Consider the following 20771-nt stretch of genomic DNA (forward strand, 5'->3'; position numbering starts at 1 on the left):
TAGTAAACCTGGAAGAAGAGTGGCATCTTAAAGTTCTTTTGATAATGAGAAAGAAACCCATTATAAATTAGTGTAACAAAAAAAGGAGAATTTATTGTAAGGATTCTGGGATATCTCAGTGAATCCAAGAGTTTGGCCTCTTGAAAGTCTGAAGTCAGATACTGCCAAATCATCAGGAACCAGTCACTCTGCCGCTCATCTCTGACTTTTCTCCACTTTAAACTAGTGTCTCTTGGGCCAAATTTCATATTTTCAGGGATTATCCTGGTTTGGTTCAGGTGTCTACCCTTTGTCCAGCAGAGAAGAGGGGATAAGAAGAGTTCTCAGAAAAAGCAGACAGACACTTCAATGTTTTCTACTATAAGCAAATTAGAAATATTTTTAATATTGAACCCTGTAGAAAAGGACTTAAATACATTTTTTTTCTGGATTCCAAGTCACAGCATTATGATCACAGTGGATGGGAGCAGGAGGAAACAATAAGCATATATAAAGGCAAATTATTTATGTTATTAAGCTTAATGTAACTCTCTTATTGTCCTGAGACCTAGAGGAGATAAATCTAGGTTTTAAAACTTAGAACTCTGAGTATTAAGGAGTTACCAGCCTCATCTTGACCAACTACCTGCTCTCCTTGTAACACACCACTAATTACATTCCACCTATTGAACTGCTCATGTTCCCCAAATCTGCCATGCATTTTCATGCCCCTACACCTTTGCACATGCAGCCCTCTCCTCATTCATTGAACAAATATCTGAGCATCTTCTAGGTCCCACACATTCTTCTAAGCACTACACAAATCCTCGTGGAGTTTACATTTTAGTAAAAAGAAAGAATAATTAAACATAATCACTGATACTGATAAGCACTATGAAGAAAAATAAGCTTGGCAATACCATAGTAAGATGTCGGGGAAGAGACATTTTAGGTAGTAGGATCCAAGAAAGGGTTACTTAAGAAGTAACATTTGAGCTGAATCCAGAAGGAAAATAAGGAAACAGTGAAGTAAAGATCTAGAGAAAGTGCACCCCTGGCAAAGGAATTGTTAAAGTGCAAGCCCTAAGGTGGAAAAAAGATTGGCATGTTCGAAGAACAGGAAAGATGTCAGCATGGCTACAGTAGAATAAATAAGTAGAAAAGTGGAGCTAGGCACAGGAACCAGATCATGAAGGGCCATATAGGCCATGGAAGGCTTCTATCCATGACAGGATTTAACTTATACTTTTAAAAGATCTCTCTCATGAATATGCAAACTATGGAGAACAGATTGAAGTGGAGCCAGAAAAAAGGATAGCAAGGAGTCTAGTTAAAAGACTATTACAATAAGTTAGGCAAGAAATGGTGGTGATTTAGTCTAGGGTAATGATAGTAGAGATGGAGACAAGTGGGCAGATTTAAGATATATTTTAGAGGCAAGACTAGATATCTTTAGATAAAGGGTTGAAGCGACCATGGAAAGCTTTGTGGAGTAGATAAGATTTTAATTGAGGAAACAGACTTGGCTCAATGGATAGAGCATCCGCCTACCACATGGGAGGTCCACAGTTCAAACCCAGGGCCTCCTTGACCCGTGTGGAGCCGGCTCACGCACAGTGCTGACGCATGCAAGGAGTGCTGTGCCACGTAGGGGTGTCCCCTGCATAGGGGAGCCCCACACGCAAGGAGTGGGCCCTGTAAGGAGAGCATGAAAGAAAGTTCAGCCTGCCCAGGAGTGGCCACCGCACACACGGAGAGCTGACACAGCAAGATGACGCAACAGAAAAAGACTCAGATTCCTGGTGCTGCTGACAAGAATAGAAGCAGTCACAGATGAACACACAGTGAATGGACACAGAGAACAGACAACTGGGGTGGGAGGGAGGAAGGGGAGAGAAATAAATTAAAAAAAGAAAAAAAGAAAAAATCTTAAAAAGGAAAAACAAATATTGGGGGAAAAAAAAAAAGATTTTAATTGAGCCATAAATGAACAGAGGACCTGTTGAGAGGGTCTGTAGTGCCTGATCTTCTGAGTGACAGGGTTTTCTTGTGTAGAGGACTTCATGTACGTTTTAAACTCAAAAATAGCAATCTATTATCATCCAAAAAAAGCATTTCACTATCCTCTGTTCTGTTCTCTTGGAATGATCGTGCTCAGATTGGCATCCTAGATATGGCATCCATATCTTCTTGAAGTATTTTTTTCCATCAAAGAATTCTAAGGAGAAGAGAGTACATATATAACTTAATAGGTGCTTGCCTTAAATCTGAATTTTTTGAAGTGTTATATTTTATTTTTAAATATATGTAAAATTTGCATTCTCCTCCATAATATTTATAATTGTTTAATGTAAAAACCTTTGAGTAAAACTGATGTTTCAGGAAGGCAGGTCATATTTATTCCCCTCCCCTCTTATCCCACTATCTAGTTTCAGAACATTTTTTATTACCTCAAAAGGAAACCTTGGACCCATTAAGCAGTCATTCCCCATTCACCCTTTCCCCAGCCCCTGGCAACCACTAATCTAGGTCTCTATAAATTTGTTTATTCTGGATATATTACATAAAAGAAATCATGCAATATGAAGTATTTTATGTCTGCCTTCTTTCATTTAGCATAATATTTTCATGATTCATTCATGTTATAGCATATTGGTACTTCATGCCATTTTACAGTTGAATAATATTCTATTGTGTGGCATTGTGTTTATCCATTCATATGTTGCACATTTGGGTTGTTGAACATTTATGTACAAGTTTTTTGTTTGTCTGTTTGTTTTGACTGAATGAAGTAGTATGATTTTTAGATACCATTGAGAAAAACACAGTTGTACCTTAACATCTGTTGAGAAAATACAAATAAATATGCTAATTAATGGCAAAAACAGAAAGCTCAGTAGCCATTTTAACAGTCATGCGGTTTAGGAATACATCCTTTTGTAATTTTACATATACGTGTCATCTCCTGCACACACACACCATTGTTAAAGAACAAAAGAGGCAATGATAGTGTTTACCAGGCAAGAACACATCCTCTCATTCACCTGTAATTGAGTTAAGCTATGCTGAGCCCTCATATCAAACAACTCCATAGAGACTGTCCCCCGGGTCAGAGAGGAGCCAGTGGAAGGGCCACATTTGCCAACATCAGGGCCACCCTGACCACAGCAGGAGGGACTTTTAAACAGTCACCTCTGCATGTGGATGCCACCTCAATGACAGGGACGAGGCTGCAATCCCATTTCCCAGTGGAGGGAGATTAATCTTCTCTGCCCACTACAGAGAGGCTCTTGAGGCCCAGTTACTTTTATTATCAAAACAATATCAATAACTGCATTTTGAATCAAAACAACTAGAAAGAATTCAACATTGCTGTTTATAAGTGGATTTCAGATTTAAGGTAAGGCTTGGGAGCTGTGGAAGTAGAATCACCTCTAAGACTGAATTTCACATGTTACAGAGAAAAAGATTCATGGCTAGTCCACTGGAATCTGGTTTTGCTCCATTCTATTCACAATCCCAAACAGAAATTATATTTCAGTCCAAGACCAGATGTTTGGTCCTTTATTCCAGTTATTCTTTTGTTAGGAAGATTTATCATGCTACAAAGAAAATAGGACTCCATGTAGCAATGCTTATAAAATCTTGTCTGTAAGGAACTCTTGCATTTTCTTGGGTATTGGCCGTGCTAGGATTTGGTAAGTTGTTAGGAAACTTTGAAGGGCTTTCTGGCATAAGTGCTCCAATGATGATAGGATCCTAGGAGCTGTCCGGAACTGGACGTGGCCATCTCTTATCCCTGAGGCAATAACTCCACCATGTGGAAAAAATGTGCAGCAAAGACCATTGGTCATAGGAGCAAATGCAATTGGAGTTTTCAGTTGCAGGGCCCAGATCCTGAGGAGTCTGTCATCTGCCACCATGGCAAGGTACAAGCCTTCCAGAGAGCACACTCATTTCAGGGAGTTAATATGGACATCACTGTCATCCATGGGGGCGTTGAGCTGGGTATGGTGAAGTGACCTCAGTCTTTTACCATTGTAGGGGTCCCACATATTCACATTGGTGTTGTAAGAAGCCGTGACAAGCAAGGCAGAGTCAGGGAAGAAGTCACAAGAAATAACATTGTTTTGGTGGCCCTCTAACTTCCAGATTAATGTGTAGGATCGCATACGCCAGAGAAAGACAGATTTCTCTATCTCATTTCTTCATTATAGCCATCCTAGTGAATGTGGTATTCCACTGGGGAGTATTGCATTTCTCTGATGGCTAATGATGTTGGGTATCTTTTCATGTCAGCCATTTATATTTGTTCTTTGGAAAACCATTCGCTCCAGTTCTTTACCTAATTTTTAGGACATTTTGTTCTTGAGTTGTAAAATTTTTTTATATGTTCAGGACTTTAGAGCCTTATCAGATGTATGATTTGCAAATATTTTCTCCCAAACTATAGGTTGTCTTTTCACTTTCTTGATTGTGTCCTTTGATGCACAAGTTTTTAATTTTAACAAAGTCCAATTTATCTATTCTTTCTTTTGTTCCTTTTGCTTTTGGTGTTACAACTAAAAATCCATGGCCAAATCCAGGGTCTCAAAGATGTACAAACTCTTTTCTTCAAAAAGTTTTATGGTTTTAACTCTTATATTTAGGTCTTTGATCCATTTTCAGTTAATTTTTGTATATATGGTATGACGTAGGGGTACAACTTCATTCTTTTGCATGTAAGTATTCAGTTCTCCCAGACCTTTTGCTGAAGAGATTTCTTCCCCTTTGAATTGTGTCTTAGTTTGCCAGGTCTACAATGACAAATACTACAGACTAGTTGGCTTAAACAACAGGAATTTATTTTCTCACAGTTTTGGAGACTAAAAATCCAAAATCAAGATGTTGACAGGATCATACTTTCTCTGAAGTCTGTAACATTCTGGTGGTGGTTTGCCAGTATGACTCAATCTCCACTTCAGTTATATGGCCATCTGTTTCCTTCTGTCTCCTCCTGTATCCACATATCCTTTGCTTCTAAGGACTCCAGTCATATTGGATTAAGGCCTAACCTGATTCAGTTGGGTCTCACCTTAACTAATAACATCTTCAAAGAGCTTATTTATGGAAGCAGATGTGTCAGGCCATTGGCACCCATCCCCCACATGGGAGGTCCCGCGTTTGGTTCCCCATGCCTCCTAAAGAAGACAGGCAAAACAACAAGCAGACAACAAGCAGACATTGAGCAAAAACAAGCAGACAATGAGAAAGAAAAAAAAAAAGCAGACAACAAGCCAAAAACAACAAGCAAGACACCAAGCAAAAACAAAACGAGCAGGGAGCAGATGTGGCTCAAGCAGTTGGGTGCCTTCCCACATGGGAGGTCCTGGGTTCAGTTCCTGGTGCCTCCTAAGAAGAAATAAAACAGACACTAAGCAGACAACAAGCAAACAGACAAGAGAACCATCTCAGGGGGATGGAGGAGGAAGGGAGGGAGCCTATTTACAAATGGGTTCATTTCTTCAGGACTTGAATCTATAACAAATTGTCTTGGCACCCTTGTTGAAAATCAATTGAACTTAGATGTCTGGGTTTATTTCAGGACTCGGAATTCTATTCTTTTGATCTATAGGTCCGTCCTTACACCAGTATCATACTATTTTGATGACTGTTGCTTTCTAGTAAGTTTTGAAATTGGGGAGTATGAACCCTCTAACTCTATTCTCCTTTTTCAGGATTGTTTCAGCTATTCTGGTCCCTTACAATTCCATATGAACTTTAGGATCAGATTTTCCATTCCTGAAAAAAAGGTCACTGGGATTTTGATAGACATCATGTTGAATGTGTAGATTGCTTTAGAGAGTATAGCCATCTTAATAATATTAATTCCTCTTGTGCTTCTGACCACCATGAGAAGAGCAGGCCCCGGTCAGCTTGCTCGTCCAGTGGCATGTTGAGAAGAGCTGGACCTGAGAGTAAGGCAGAGCCTCCCTTTTAGATACACAGATGCATAGAAATAAATGCTTGTTGTGGTATGCAAAAAAAAAAAATTCTTTCAAATTTGTGAACACAGATACCTTACCATTTATTTAGGTCTTTTTAAATTTCTTTCAGCAATGTTAAACAGTTCCTGAGAAAAGGTATGCAAGGTATCAGGAGTTCCAGTTTACATCAGAACTTAAATGGTGAGGGCTTTTGGCTGCAGGTCTTTGATGTTTGCCTTCCTAATTTTATATTAGGATGAGAAATTTGGGGCGGGATTATTTTGTTCCCAAGAATACCACTTTTCTTTCACTAGGACTTAGTATGTTGCACATAGTAGGCATTCTCTGAACTCTTTTTTTTTTAAATTTTGTCTATTTATTTCTCCCTCTCCCCCACTTCCCCCCGTTCCCCCTGTTGTCTGCTCTCTGTGTCCATTTGCTGTGTGTTCTGCTGTGTCTGCTTGTATTCTCGTTAGGCAGCTCTGGGAACTGATGCTGGGACCTTCCAGGGTAGGAGAGAGGCGATTACTCATTTGCACCACCTCAACTTCCTGTTCTGCTACATCTTATTATTTTCTCTCCTCTGTGTCTCTTGTTGCGTCATCTTGCCGTGCCAGCTCACTGTGTCGGCTGGCACTCCCACGCAGGGCAGCTTTCCCATGCTGTGCAGCATTCCCACACAGGGTGGCACTCCTACACAGGATGACATTCCTGTGTGGGCTGGCAGTCCACGTGGGCCAGCTTGCCCTTACCAAGATGGCCTGGGCATCGAACCCTGGACCTCCTATATGGTAGATGGGAGCCCAATTGGTTGAGCCACATCCATTTCCCTCTCTGAGCTTTTAATGACCTGGGTTGTTGGTTTCCTCAAAGCCGAGTCTGGACCTATACATCTCTAATACCTCATTTCCTAACACAGTACCTGCTAGCATGTAATAAATATTCAATAATTTTTATAGCATTAATTGAATTGAAATTGTTACTTTCTTTTAGGTAGATGCCTATCATTTTAAATAGGCATTTTTCAGCCAAGTATGTCAGAGCCCTGAATGAGTCAGATGGTTAATGACAGCCCAGAAAAGAGACTTAGCTTATTAGCTGATTCATGGGGCCACATGTCAGCTCTTTCAGGAGGGGACCCAGATAAATCAAAGACTGGCAATAATGTTCCTATAGCCCCAAGTCAGGAAAAATTGTGAATCTTGCTGAACTCCTGGGGAAAGGAAGTGAAAAACTCTCCCCTAATTGGATTTCTGGACTTGAAACTGGAGAATTTTGTGCGCATGCTGTATTTCAGATTGCCAGTATGGAAAGGGAGCAAGATCAGAGAAAGGACAGTAGGAGAGGGGAAGGGATTGAGGACGCAGTTAGAAGGAAAAAGGGAAAAGTAGCTAGGAATGCAGAGAGGAGGAAGATGGCCTAACAGAACACTGACTGTGGCCTGACCCTGGTATTGTTTGGTCAATGATCTGATGGTAAATGAAGTTTATGCTGGAGAGTTAGTTCCTCAGAGTGGCCAGAATATCAATTGTTTAGGTTTCATTTTAGTAGTTATCATTTTTCCAATTCTTTTAGTCTTGGGGAACCTTGGGATCCAGAAAAAGCTTTACAGGTTTTGTGGAGAAAGGGGTTGGAGGCATTAAAAACAACTATCCTCTTTCACAATAAAAGATTCTCAAAAGAATTCTTGCCATTTTAGAGAGAGTTTCTCTGGTTCCTTGTAAATGCTGCTCTAAGCCCTATGGTCTAGGGCATTCTTGATAATTTGCTTCAGGGGATGCAAAGATCATTGCACTGTCTATGCCACCCAAGATTTTTTTGTAGAGTAAATATTTGGGATGGAAATTACATAAAGTCAGTACAGTTAAAATCCCATTCCCCTTTCTCGACCTTCAAAGATGCATTTTTAAAAAACCAAAAAACTCACTTAAGATACACCATATCTGTGATTTCTTCTTCCATAAATCTTCCAAATACAGTATCATTGGGTTGAGTTTTTATTCCTATAGAAAACTGCAAAGCAGTTTCTTCTGATAATGACCACTGATTATTTGGCATACATTTATTGAGTGACAACTTTGTTAGGTGCATTGGATTTAACAGTGAGCAAGACAGGTTTAGGCTCTACCTTTATCAAGGTGCAGTCTGAAGGAAAAGGGCTATCCTATCTTGTTTAAATCTGGTCTCAAAATCTACAAAGAAATGCTGGAAGTTACTTCAGATGTACTGTTCTGGATTTTGTACCCTCAGTGCTGGCTCACATAAGATCTCATCATTCATTGTTTTCGAAGGCCCAGAGAATCAGAGAACTAGCTCTATCCCAACCCACCTTCCAAATAATACCAGGATCTGGAACCAACAGCATTCTGGATGATATGAGTGAGTAGTGCCAGAGTCTCTTATATAACTTGCTAAAAATGTTGCCTTTGGGCTGCAGATGTCAAGTCAACTTACTTAAATTTTGAAGTTTTGAAATCTCCCATGTTTATGTGTTTTCTGACTTTTGTCTTTTTGGGAAAGGATGAAACATCCTCCCATCTTCCCCAGGGACAGGACTCAAAAGGGGGATTCCCAGTTCTTCTGTCTTGGCCTTCTGTGCCACACCCTAGTTAGTCTTAATTTTGAGCCTCTCTTCTAGGAAGGTATTAGATGCTACTGTGGATACAGAGATGAATATGACATGGATATTGTATTCATGAAGCTTAGACTGGTTTGAGAGATGGGACATGTACAGGAAAAACTAAATGAAAAGCAAGAATAGAAAGTCACCGTTTATGGCTTGAGAGGCAGTGTGAAGTAATGGAAGAGGAGCACTACCTTAGAGTTTAGAAAACCTGGATTCAAAGCCTCAGTTTTATGTCCTTTTTGCCTCTAGCCTTAGTTTACCATCTGTAAGATGGGCATAATGATCCTGACCCTGCTAAACTTACATGGTTGTAGTGAGGCTCAAGTGAGATATTATATGTACAACTTGGGAAACCACAAATTAAAATACAAACACAGGTAGAAAGTGATCTTACCCCATTTTATGTATGAGGAAATAGACTCAAACAAATGAAAAAACTTGCTGAAAGTCGTATGTGCTTATGATAAGTGGAATTTAGGTGTAAAATAGAATGACTTTTTCACTTTTCTCCCTCCTTCATAGACTTTGTCTGTTGCAAGACTATTAAATAGCCAATATGCTGTTAGCACTATATAAAATGTGAGGATGTTCTGGAGTCCAGTTGTATCCTAGGGAGACTGATTATAGGGATATATACTATTACCAAGCATTGTGCTTGGCAGTTTTTTAAAAAATTTATTGAAGTATATCATTCACACATGAACATACATAAACAGTAAGTATATAGTAATAGTTGTGAACTTATAAAACAAACATACATAGCATCATACAGGACTCTCATAACTCACCCTACCACCAATACCTTGCGTTGTTGTTAAACATTTTAAACTAATGATTAAAGGCCATTGTCAAAATATTACTACTAACCAAAATATTTTCCCCAACCCACCCTATTATTATTATCTTTATATCATATATATATGAACGTACATAAACAATTAAGTGTATAGTAAAAGTTGTGGACTGACAAAGCAAACATGCATAACATTATACAGGGGTCCCATACATCAATCCTCCATGAACACCTTGCATTGTTATAAGACATTTGTTATAGATTAAATCTAAAATATAGATTATGAAAGAATAGTATAAAAATCTTACTACTAATTATAGTCTTTATCTTACATTTGGTATATTTTCCCCCCCAACCCAGCCTATTATTTTTTTAAATATATTTTTTATGACAGAAGTTGTAAACTTATAAAACAACCATGCACATGTGCAGAATTCCCAAACAACATCCATCTATCAACACACCACACTGTGGTGGAACATTTGTTACAGATCACATAATATCATCTGATTGTTACCATGTCCATAGTGTACATTTAGCACACATTCTCCTATCAGAACAGTACATCCTTGGCATAGATGCAAGCATATTACATTATTACTGCTAACCACAGTCCATAGGTCACTCCAGTTGTATTTTTCCCATGCTTCTCCACATTCCCACCACCCTGCAGTAGCAATGTACATTTGCTCTAGCTCACAAAGGACACTCTTGCATCTGTACCATCAACCACAATTCTCATCCACCTCTTGGTTTAATGCACTATTAAGTTCCCAGAGTATTCTCTAGCATTCTGTCAATTGGCATTTACATCCCTAGACTACCATTTGCAACCACACCCCCATTTATAAACTAGCTGTTACTCACTATGTGTTACCATCCACTCTATACATTTCCACACTTTTACAGTAAAGAAAATTAAAACTTCTATATATATTAAACATCAGTATTCCATCTTAGTCCTCCTCTTAACTTCTTTCAGAATCTACCACCTACCACCAGGGCGTGAAGATATTTTCCTACATTTTCTTCTATGAATTTTATGGTTCTTGCTTTTATATTTAGGTTTTTGATCCATTTTGAGTTAATTTTTGGATAAGTTGTGAGATAGGGGTCCTCTTTTCTTCTTTTGGCTATGGATATCTGGTTCTTTCAGCACCGTTTGAACAGACTATTCTGCCCAAGCTGTGTGGGTTTGATAGGCTAGTCCAAAAAATCACTTGACCATACATGTAAAGGTCTGTTCTGAACCATACATTTGGTTCCATTATCTATGTGTCTGTCTTTATGCCAGAACCATGCTGTTTTTACCACTATACCTAGGTAATATAATTTAGATTCTGGTGATAAGGGTTCACTTTTCCTTTTTAAGATGTTTTTGGCTATTCAGGACCCCTTACCCTTTCAAATAAATTTGATAATCGTGCTTTCAATTAAAAAAAAAATGTTGGTGGAATTTTTATTGGGATTGCATTGAATCTGTATATCAATTTGAGTAGAATTGATGTCTTTATGATATTTAGTCTTTCAATCCATGAGCATGGAATGTCTTTCCAGTTATTTAAGCTTTTTAAAATTTATTTTATTTTATTTTTAAAGATTTATTTTTTATTTTATTTCTCACCCTTGCCTCCCCCCCCCCCCCCCAACCATCCTGTTGTCTGCTCTCTGTGTCCATTCACTGTGTGTTTTTCTGTGTCCATTTGAACTCTTGTGAGTGGCACTGGGAATCTGTGTCTCTTTTTGTTGCGTCATTTTGCTGCATCAGCTCTCTGTGTGTGCAGCCCCACTCCTGGGCAGGCTGCGCTTTTTTCATGCAGGGCGGCTCTCCCTGTGGGGTGCACTTCTCACGCAAGGGGCTCCTCTATGTGGGGAACACCCCTGCGTGGCACGGTACTCCTTGCATGCATCAGCACTGTGCATGGGCCAGCTCACCACATGGGTCAGGAGGCCCTGGGTTTGAACCCTGGACCTCCCATGTGGTAGGGGGACGCTCTATCTGTTGAGCAAAATCTGCTTTGCAAGGCTTTTTAAAATTTAACATTGAGTTGCAGTTTTCTGAATACAAGTGCTTTGCATCATTGGTTACATTTATTCCTATCTGAGTTTTATCTGTCATATTTTATTTTCACCACTCTTCACACTTTTGTTTACTTTTATTGATATAATCTTCATTTCTAGACTCTCTTCCAGGCCTTTCTCTCCTGTCTTTTCTTTTCAGGCTCTAGCACATCCTTTAGCATTTCCTGAAAATCTGGTCTCTTGGTTAGAAAGTCTCAGTTTCTGTTTATCTGTGAATTTTCTGATCTCACCCTCATTTCTGAATGAGGATATAAGATTCTTGACTGGAAGTTTTTCTCTTAGTATCTTAAATATATCAAACCACTGTCTTCTTGCCTCCGTGGTTTCTGGTGAGAAATCAGCACTTAATCTTATTGGGTATCCCTTATATGTTATGTATTGCTTTTCTCTTGCTGCTCTCAGAATTCTCTCTTTGTCTTTGCCCTTTGACATTCTGATTAGTATGTGTCTCAGAGTTGGCCTATTTGGATTGTTTCGGATGGGATTATGTTGTGCTTCTTGGACATGGTTATCTATGTATTTCAATAGCATTGGGAAATTTTCTACCATTCTTTCTTCAAATATTCCTTCTGCCCCTTTTCCCTTCTCTTCTCCTTCAGGGACACCCATGACTTGTATGTTTGCACGTCTTTTGCTGTCTTAAAGTTCCCTGAGACCTTGTTCAATTTTTTCCATTCTTTATCTGTTCTTTTGTATGTTCACTTTCAGTGTCCATTTCTTTAAGCTCTCTTCTGCCTCCTCAAATCTGCTGTTATGATTCCTTTAATTTCATATATTGCACCTTTCATTCCCATAAGATCTGCTATTTTTCTATGTATGCTTTCAAATTCTTCCTTATGCTCATCCAATGTCTTCTTTTTCTTTTTTTTAAGATTTATTTATTTATTTATCTCCCCTTCCCCCGCCGCCACCCCGGTTGTCTGTTCTCTGTGTCTATTTGCTGCGTCTTCTTTGTCCTCTTCTGTTGTTGTCAGTGGCACAGGAATCTGTGTTTCTTTTTGTTGCGCCATCTTGTTGTGTCAGCTCTCCGTGTGTGTGGCACCATTCCTGGGCAGGCTGCACTTTCTTTCACACTGGGCTGCTCTCCTTACGGGGAGCACTCTTTGCGTGTGGGGTCCCCTACACCGGGGACACCCCTACATGGCACAGCACTCCTTGTGTGCATCAGCACTGCACATGGGCCAGCTCCACACGGGTCAAGGAGGCCCTGAGTTTGAACCGTGGACCTCCCATGTGGTAGACAGACGCCCTAACCACTGGGCCAAGTCTGCCGCCCCACTGTCTTCTTAATATCCTTAATCTCTTTAGCCATCTCATTGAATTTATTAAGGAGACTTGTTTGAACATCTTTGTTTAGTTGTCTTGACTCCTCTATGTCATCTGGAGGCTTATCTTGTTCCTTTAACTGGGCCATATCTTCCTGTTTCTTGGTGTGGATTATAATTTTTTGTTGGTGTCTTGGCATCTGGATTACTGGAGTATTTATTCTGGGTGCAGTTTTTCTCTTTAGTTTAGGACTTCCTGTTTTTTTTACCCTTGCCAGTTATGCAGTAGGAGCCAAGCATGTAGTTGGTGCTATAAGCTGTGGAGGCTCAAGCTGTCTTCATTGCCTCAAGGATGGATGAAGCTTCTCCCAACTTTCTCCTTTGCCAGGGGTAGAACAGAGTCACAGTGTGTGGAGTAATTCAAGTTGTGCAGGCCTAGACTGTAATTGCCCAGAGAAACTGATGAGACTTCACGCCCCTTTCTCCCCTGCCTGCTGGGGCAGGAATGGAGCTGCAGGTGTTGGCAGCAATCTATGCCGTGCAGGTTCAAGATGACCATAGTTGCCCTGGTAGACTTCCAATTATGGTAGACTTCCAATTATGGTAGACTCATTCTGTTCCAGCCAAAGGTACCTGCAGTTCCCTGGATAGGCTGGTGCAGGGGCTGCAGTCCGATCTGGGTAAAAGAAACCAGTTCCTACCATCACTATGATTTTCCATCAGCCTGGCTTCCCCTTATGCTAGGGGCACAGTCAAAATGGCTGCTACTGGCCTCTTTCCGACTTGGGCAGATTCATACCCTAGCTATTCCTAGGGTTATATCTTAGCCAACCAACTCTACTAATCAGTAGCCAAAATCAGTGGCCATCCATCTACTCCTCCCCTGTTTTTGGGAAATGGAGCTTCCAATTCCAGCCACAGACTAGCTCCTGGGGCAGCTTGCGGTGCCAAAGTAGGACAGTCACTGGCCTCCACAGCTTGGCCCAGAGAGGCTGGTGCAGGTCCCCCATCTTCCTCCCTCCAAGAGGTGGGGCTGGGGCTTAGGCTAAACCTGCAATCTGATCTGGATGGAAAGAAGCCAGTCCCTACCAGCACTGTGATTTTCAGTCTGCCCCACTTCCCCTCATGCCAGGCGCAGAGTTAAGATGGTGGCTACTGGCCTCTTTCTGACTTGGACTGGGTCAAACTTTAGCTGTTCTCAGACTCGCTGAATTTACTCATCAGTGGCTGAAGTTGGTGCCCAACCATCTCTTCCTCCCCCATTTTTGGGGAGTGGAGCTTTCAATTCCAGCTGTGGAATAGCTCCTCAAGTGGCTTGTGCCTCCAGTGGAGGATAGGCACTGGCCTCCATGGCGTGGGTTGCTCTATTACGAGTCTTCTCTGCAGATGGGCAATCTCCTCCTTCCATTCCTTCAAGTATGTGGCAGGATGCTCTTCTGGTCTCCTGGAGCCCCCAAGTAGGTGCTTCAGCTAGCTTCAGATAGGTCTGGGTGTTCATTAACTGCCCTGTAGCAGGAGCTGACTCTAGGAGTGCCTTTCTCCACTGCCATCTTGCTGGTTGTCGGGCTTGGCAATTTTTAACACAGCATTGTTTAATAGAAATACATTGCAAATTGCAAAGGCAAGCCTTATAGAAATTTAAAAATTTAAGTACCTACAGTAAAAAAAGTAAAAGGAAACAGGTGAAATTAATAATACATTTTATTCAATACAACATGTTCAGAAAAAGTCTTCATTTTAACATGTAATCTATATAACAATTTACAGGGATCCTTTACATTCTTATTTTCATACTAACTGGGTATATATTTCCACTCATTGCACATCTCGGTTCATACTAGCCACATTTCAAGTGCTTGATACCTGGTGAATGGCTACTGTATTGGACAGTACAGGTTCAACACATTTAGCAACCTTCTACAATCTCCATTTTCCCCATCTTTCACTCTGGATTTTCTAATCTTCATTGTTGTCCTCAATATTTTCTTTTTTTTTTAAAGATACATAGATCATACAAATCAATATTTTCTTTCAATGGACCTACTGAAGCAGGCTAGTAAGATAGGGAATCAATAGACAGATCTGGAGCCTGGCAAGACGTCCATGTGGACATCAGTAACCCCCAAGATGGTTGCTGGAAGACCCCCTCCCCCAAGATTCTACTATTCAGAACAAAGACTCTTCTGGAAGCCAGGAGAAGCCCCAGATGTTCCCTAGGGACTTTATCATTGGGCCCTCACAGGGAAATGATGGGTGGGGTAATGAATCAAAACAGCAAACAGCTGGAACCCCTCCCCTGCCATTAGCAAAGGGGTGAAATTATTAACAGTACAAAAAGTCAAACAGGGCCAGACCAAGTGCTCTGGCTTTCAGCTCTCTTGCCTCTGGACCTGTTTCCGCCCTCTGCATGCCACTCACCATTTTTCGTCTGCCATGTGGCCACGCAAGTAAACCTGGGGATTTATAACCTATAATGGGGAATTGTAGTCTGTATATCAGCCCTCTTTATCACTTTTCAGCCTCTTTCTCTCTACCTGGGACCCCTGTTCTGTTATTTTCTCCCATTTCTCTTCCCTCCCTACCTGAATAAATTACTGGCCTAACTTACCCGGTGTGCTCTTGAAATTCATTTCTACAGCATAACCAAGAACCTAAACAAAATCCAGTAACACTATTGATTTCCTTTTCTGGTCCCTAGAGAGTCAATCTTCTTTTCTAAATGCGAGGTGGTGTCCTTCCTTTGTCAGGATTTAAAAAAAAGAAAATCTTCTAGCTACTATTTGAAATCAGCTAGTGTTCCCCATGCTATATCTTTCTTTCTCTGTGAACATTCAGCTCTTTTTAATTGAGCTTCCTATCTCCCTTATATGTCTGTTTCTTCTACATTTTATGCTCCTTGAGGACAAGGATAGTATTTTATTAATTTCTATAATCCCAGCAACCTAGCAGTTTTTGAATCCTTACAGAAATTTGATAAATGTTTAATGATCGAATAAAGAAACAAATAAGCCTTTCCTGGTTATTTTGCCAGCTCTTCATTGCACCTCCCTCCCCCCATTGTAATTTTTCTCTGTAACAATAATTTTTGTTTCATTGCTGTGCTTTGGCACATACAGGCAACCCTTGTTACTTGTGGTTTTAATGATTTGCAGGAAAACATATAACCAGAGTTTTATACATATTCCACAGTTCTTTGCAGAAGCCCATTCTTTGGTCACTTTTTAGGTTGTCTGATTTTTGCCTACGTCAGGGAAGTCTTTGGGGTCTATTTGAGACCTGGCTCCTTTAACTGCCTAATTTGATTCCTGATTTTTCTCCCACGCTCATTTCCTCTCCTTCTCTCCTCCAACCTGCCTTTGCTCTCTCTGTCTGGCTTTTCCCTTACTTTGAGTTCCGCATGTAATAATCTCAGTCCCAAGTGACCTCAGATGGGAACTCCTAGCTGTACCCTTGATAGCAGCTTGCATGAAACTACAGTCATAGACCACTGAAGTTAAAAAGAATGTTAGAGATTATTAAGTCTAGGGGTTTTTGGATTTTTAAAAAGCAGCTGAATGTGTATTTTAAACAAAGTTTTGTGCAGAACCCTATGTATAAAACCAGTAAAAATGGAGCTGCTTTGGTTGAAATGGGATCAGGGGTGCCCTGAGATGCACTGGTGCTCCACAGAACATGGTTTGAGAACCACTTGTTTAGTTCAACTTTCTCACAATACAAGAAACAGAGACCTAGAAAAGTGCAACATCTTGCCAAATACACATAGCAAGATCTGGACTAGAACCCAGGTTTCCTTTCCAGAGCAGTGCTCTTTTAACCACAGTTTACTGTTTCAAGCCTCATTTCCTAAGGGGAGAAGTCAGTAACAATGAGGCTTTTATTTTAATCCCCTTAATGAGAAATGACAGGGTCCACCTCTCCTCCCCACTGGTAAATCAGGTTGGCCTCCTCTTGTTATTGCTTTTCTCTGGGACCCAAGCTGAGGCTTGCTTTAGCCTTTGTTCTGTTCCCAGTTTTTGTGGTGCCAAGAAGGACAGAGAGAGAGAGCGGATTCAGGCAGGCCATAGAGGCACAGATGTTTCCTGTCCCTTGGCCAGTCTGGCTATGTGTTTCAGAGAGAGTTGAATGCCATGGCCAGGTGTGTCTTGGTGGATCTTCCAAGTCCTTGGAGGTGATAGGTATTTATAACCGCAATTTCCTCATTAGCTTCTGTTTTCCACAGGCCTCTAGCCACTACCCAAGAGAATATATCTCAACCTCCATGCTGGGAGGCATCGATCATTCAAAGTTCTCTGTGGTCTGGCTAGAACCTACCTTTTGTTCTCATTTCCCAATGTCCCTTTCATGCATCCTGTGTTTTCTCCCAGGGTACTGAACACACTGTTTTCCTGCCTTTAGGCTTTGTTTGTGTGTTTTCTCCTTTTTCTTCCTCATCTTCATCTATCAAAATCCTATTTCTCTTTCCATATCTGACTTACATGCCACGTTCTTCAAGATGCCTTTTCTGATATCCAGCAGAAAATGCAATCTCCCTCCACTTAAATATTAGAACATTTTAGCCTTATCTCCCATCATTCCCTGCCTCATGTTCTATGCACAGCAATGTTGTTTCTTGATTCCATACCTTTGTTTATGCTGTTCATTTGCCTAAAATTCTATGCCTCAATCCTTTCCTTCACTTTTACCTGTTTAACATTTAGCATTGGCTTAGGCATCACTTCCTCCAGGATGTCTTCCCTGACCCCTCTAAGCTGGATTAGATCCTTCCCATAATAGAGTGTCTATCTCTATATTTATACTTACATACTATATTTTGATTATCTGTTTCTGATTCCCACAGCTGTCAGTGTTTCTAGAAAGAGGCATGAATACCTTATCTTTCTATTTCTAGCTTCTAGCAGCATGTCATTTATGGTAGATGCTTAATGTTTATTGAATAAATGGATAAATAGCTTGTGTATGGTTATAATGTTTGATTTGTATTCTACTCTTTTTTGTAGGTATTTTTCTACCGGTACATTCCAGGTTCTGTGAGGGCAGGTGTATTAGTCAGCCAAAAGGGTACTGATGCAAAGTACCAGAAATCTAGTGGCTTTTATAAAAGGTATTTATTATGGGTAAAAGCTTACAGTTACAAGGCTCTAAAGAGTCCAATTCAAGGTACTGTAAGAGGTATTTTCCCTTACGTGTTGAAGCAGTATGGTTGCTGATCTCTGCCATGTGTTGAAGGAAGATGGTTGCTGATCTCTGCAAGGGTTCAGCCTTCCTTTTCCTCTTAAGGCTCCATGGGCCCAGGTTTTCTGATCTCAGCTGTAGGCTGGATGGCTTATTTCTTTCTGGGCCTTCTCAGCTGCTCAGGGCTCTGGTCTCTTCAGCTGCTAACTACCAGAGAAATGGTTCCTTTCTGTCACGTGGCAGGACCAAAATGACCAAGTTCTCTCCACTGGCATCTAGGGGGTTCTTTCTCTTTTCCCATGTATTTTCTTCTGTATGTCTTCCAAAGTGAATGTCCGTTTATATAGCTCACCAAGGGGGCGGGGATTTAACCTGAGTTAAGCCCTATTCACATGTTCGAATGAAAGCCTTAATCTTAATTTAATTAAGTAAATGAAAAACCTTTGAATTTAATACAATCAAAGGGTATCACACCCAGAGAAACAGAGCAGTTCACAAATATAATCAATGTATTTTTCTGGAATTCGTAAATAATATCAAACTGCTACAGCAGGGAAGGGGATTATATCTTATGGGGCATTGTTCATAGTAAGTTACCAATAAATGCTTGCTGGATTGAACTGAAATATGCTTTTGAGCTTCTTATCTGTGCTAGGTACTTGGGGAGATAAAAGAGAACACTGTTAGGTCTATTCCCAGAAATAATTTGAACATGATAACCTGAAAATCCTCCACTACTCCTAACAACTCTGAATAAAAAGTAACATTCTTTAAAATACATAACTGAGCTTGCAAGAAAGTGAAAGAATCTCCAGAGGCTGAAAATGAAGACAATTTAGTGGTAAGCATATAAGCTGAGGTTGTATTAGCCCTGTTAGGATATCCGTCTTGGTAACTATGGGGCTTGGATTTTAATATCCATAGAGGAACAGAAGGTGAAGACCTGGGTATTCATAAGACAGGAGTTAAAGACAGGACCCACAAGTGAGGATAGGGCCTTTAGTAAAATGATAGATAGAAAAAAAAACTCATTAATTCATAGACACAAGAAAGTGTCTGTACCCTATGCCCTGGGTAGTAAAAAAAAGAGTCCTCCTGAGAATTCATAACCACAGATATGTCTTCATCTGAGTTTGGAGTTTGGTATGGGGTCCCAAAAGTTGGTTAATTAACATAAATAATATGCCCAGCCAGTGATATCCTGGGGTGCTTAGGAGATGTAAATACAAACCCTTTTCAGATGATAAAACAATGTAATAGTGACTATATATAGTGTGTTTAAAATGTTTAAAGACAAGGAAGAATAAAAAGCATGAGGAGGGAAGTGGCTGTGGTTCAAGCAATTGAGCACCCATTTACCATATGGAGGAATCAAGTTTGATCCCCAGGACCTCCTGGTAAAAAAGGAAAAAAGGTGCCCCAGAACTATGCATTGAGGCACAGGCCTCTGCACAGCATGGAGAGGTGCAAGGCCCCTGCGTGGTGAAGCAATGCACCAAAAAGACAATGACACAACCAGGAAAAAAAGAAAGCATAAGGAAAATAAAATAAAATGCATGAGGAACAAACAAGATACTATGAAAAAAATAAGGCAGATATGACAAATAGAATTCCCAGAAACAGAAAATATAGTCATTGAAATAAAAAACATAGAGGGTTGCTTAAAGAAAAGATTAGAAACGGCTAAAGAGAAAATCAGTGAAAGGGAAGATAAAGCAGATATTACCCATGATGCCTCTCAATGAAAGGAAAGAGAAGGAAAATATGGAAGCAAGGTTGAGAGACATGGAGAAAAAAATAAGAAGGTCCAATATATGTTCAATTATAGTTTCAGAAGGAGAGAATAGAGAAAATGGAGAAGAGATAATACTCAAAGATAATGGTTGAAATTTTTCCAAAACTGATGAAAGACATTAATTAGGAAGCACATTGCATTATAAAAGCATAAACTAAACTAAAGGTATATCCGGACACATTGTAGGAAACTGTAAAATATCAAAAATAAAATGTAGATCTTAAGGACATATAAAGACAAGAGAGAGTTCTTACAAGGAATCATAATTAGACTGGCATAAACCTTTTCAGTGGCAAAATAAACAATGGAATAATGTCCTGAATGGCTGAGAGGAAAAAAACAAACCACCTGTCTATCTATACTTTTCCCACCTAGCTAAATCTTCATTCCAGAGTGAAAGTAAAATAGAGATAATTTTAGACAGATAAAGACCAAGTTTACTTTGAAGAGCTCCTTTCTGAAAAGACTACTAAAAATGAATGCTCTTCATAAAGTCAGAAGTTGAAGCCAAAAGGAAGTAGTAACATAGAAAAAGTAATAGTAAGCAGAAAAACAGGTAGACATGTCAGTAATTTTTTTAAAGGAAAAGGAAAAATGTGATTGTAAAAAATTAAAAATAATGGCCAATTAAGAGTATAAAAAGGTGAGATTAAAATATTGGGCAATAATAAGATGGGCTATGGAAGGAAAAGAAAAACAGGAGGTGAGTGATCAATTTTAAAGCATACTTAGTATTGTTAGAGAGGAGAGTAGAGGTTTGATTACATTTATACTTCGGTAAGTAAACTATGCATTTTATTTTTAAAAGTTAGCAGTAACCACAAAAAGAATACAAATAAAATATAAAGGGTGTAATTTCCAGATAACTAAAGGTAAAAGATTTTCATAAGGGATGCCATACAAGGAAGATCAGTTCAGCATTATTTGCAGTAACAAACATTCGGAAATAACCTAAATGTCCTTCACTGGGACAAGAGATAGATAAACTATGGAATATTTAAGCAATAAAAGTAAATGAGGGAAGCAGCAGTGGCTCAATCAGTTGAGCTTCTGTCTGCCGTGTGGGAAGCTCTGGGTTCACATCCTGGGGCCT

General features: G+C 39.9%; 1 protein-coding gene and 1 pseudogene across 1 annotated transcript in view; one reads left to right on the forward strand and one right to left on the reverse strand.

Moving 5' to 3' along the window:
- Positions 1-20771, forward strand: part of SYN2 (synapsin II) — a 218052-nt gene that overhangs the window by 114269 nt on the left and 83012 nt on the right. The gene's annotated exons all lie outside the window — the stretch shown is intronic.
- On the reverse strand, positions 3615-5068 carry LOC139437691 (WD repeat and SOCS box-containing protein 2 pseudogene; annotated as a pseudogene).

The sequence above is a fragment of the Dasypus novemcinctus genome, chromosome 26, assembly GCF_030445035.2.
Source record: "Dasypus novemcinctus isolate mDasNov1 chromosome 26, mDasNov1.1.hap2, whole genome shotgun sequence".
In the NCBI taxonomy this organism is placed as follows: domain Eukaryota; kingdom Metazoa; phylum Chordata; class Mammalia; order Cingulata; family Dasypodidae; genus Dasypus; species Dasypus novemcinctus.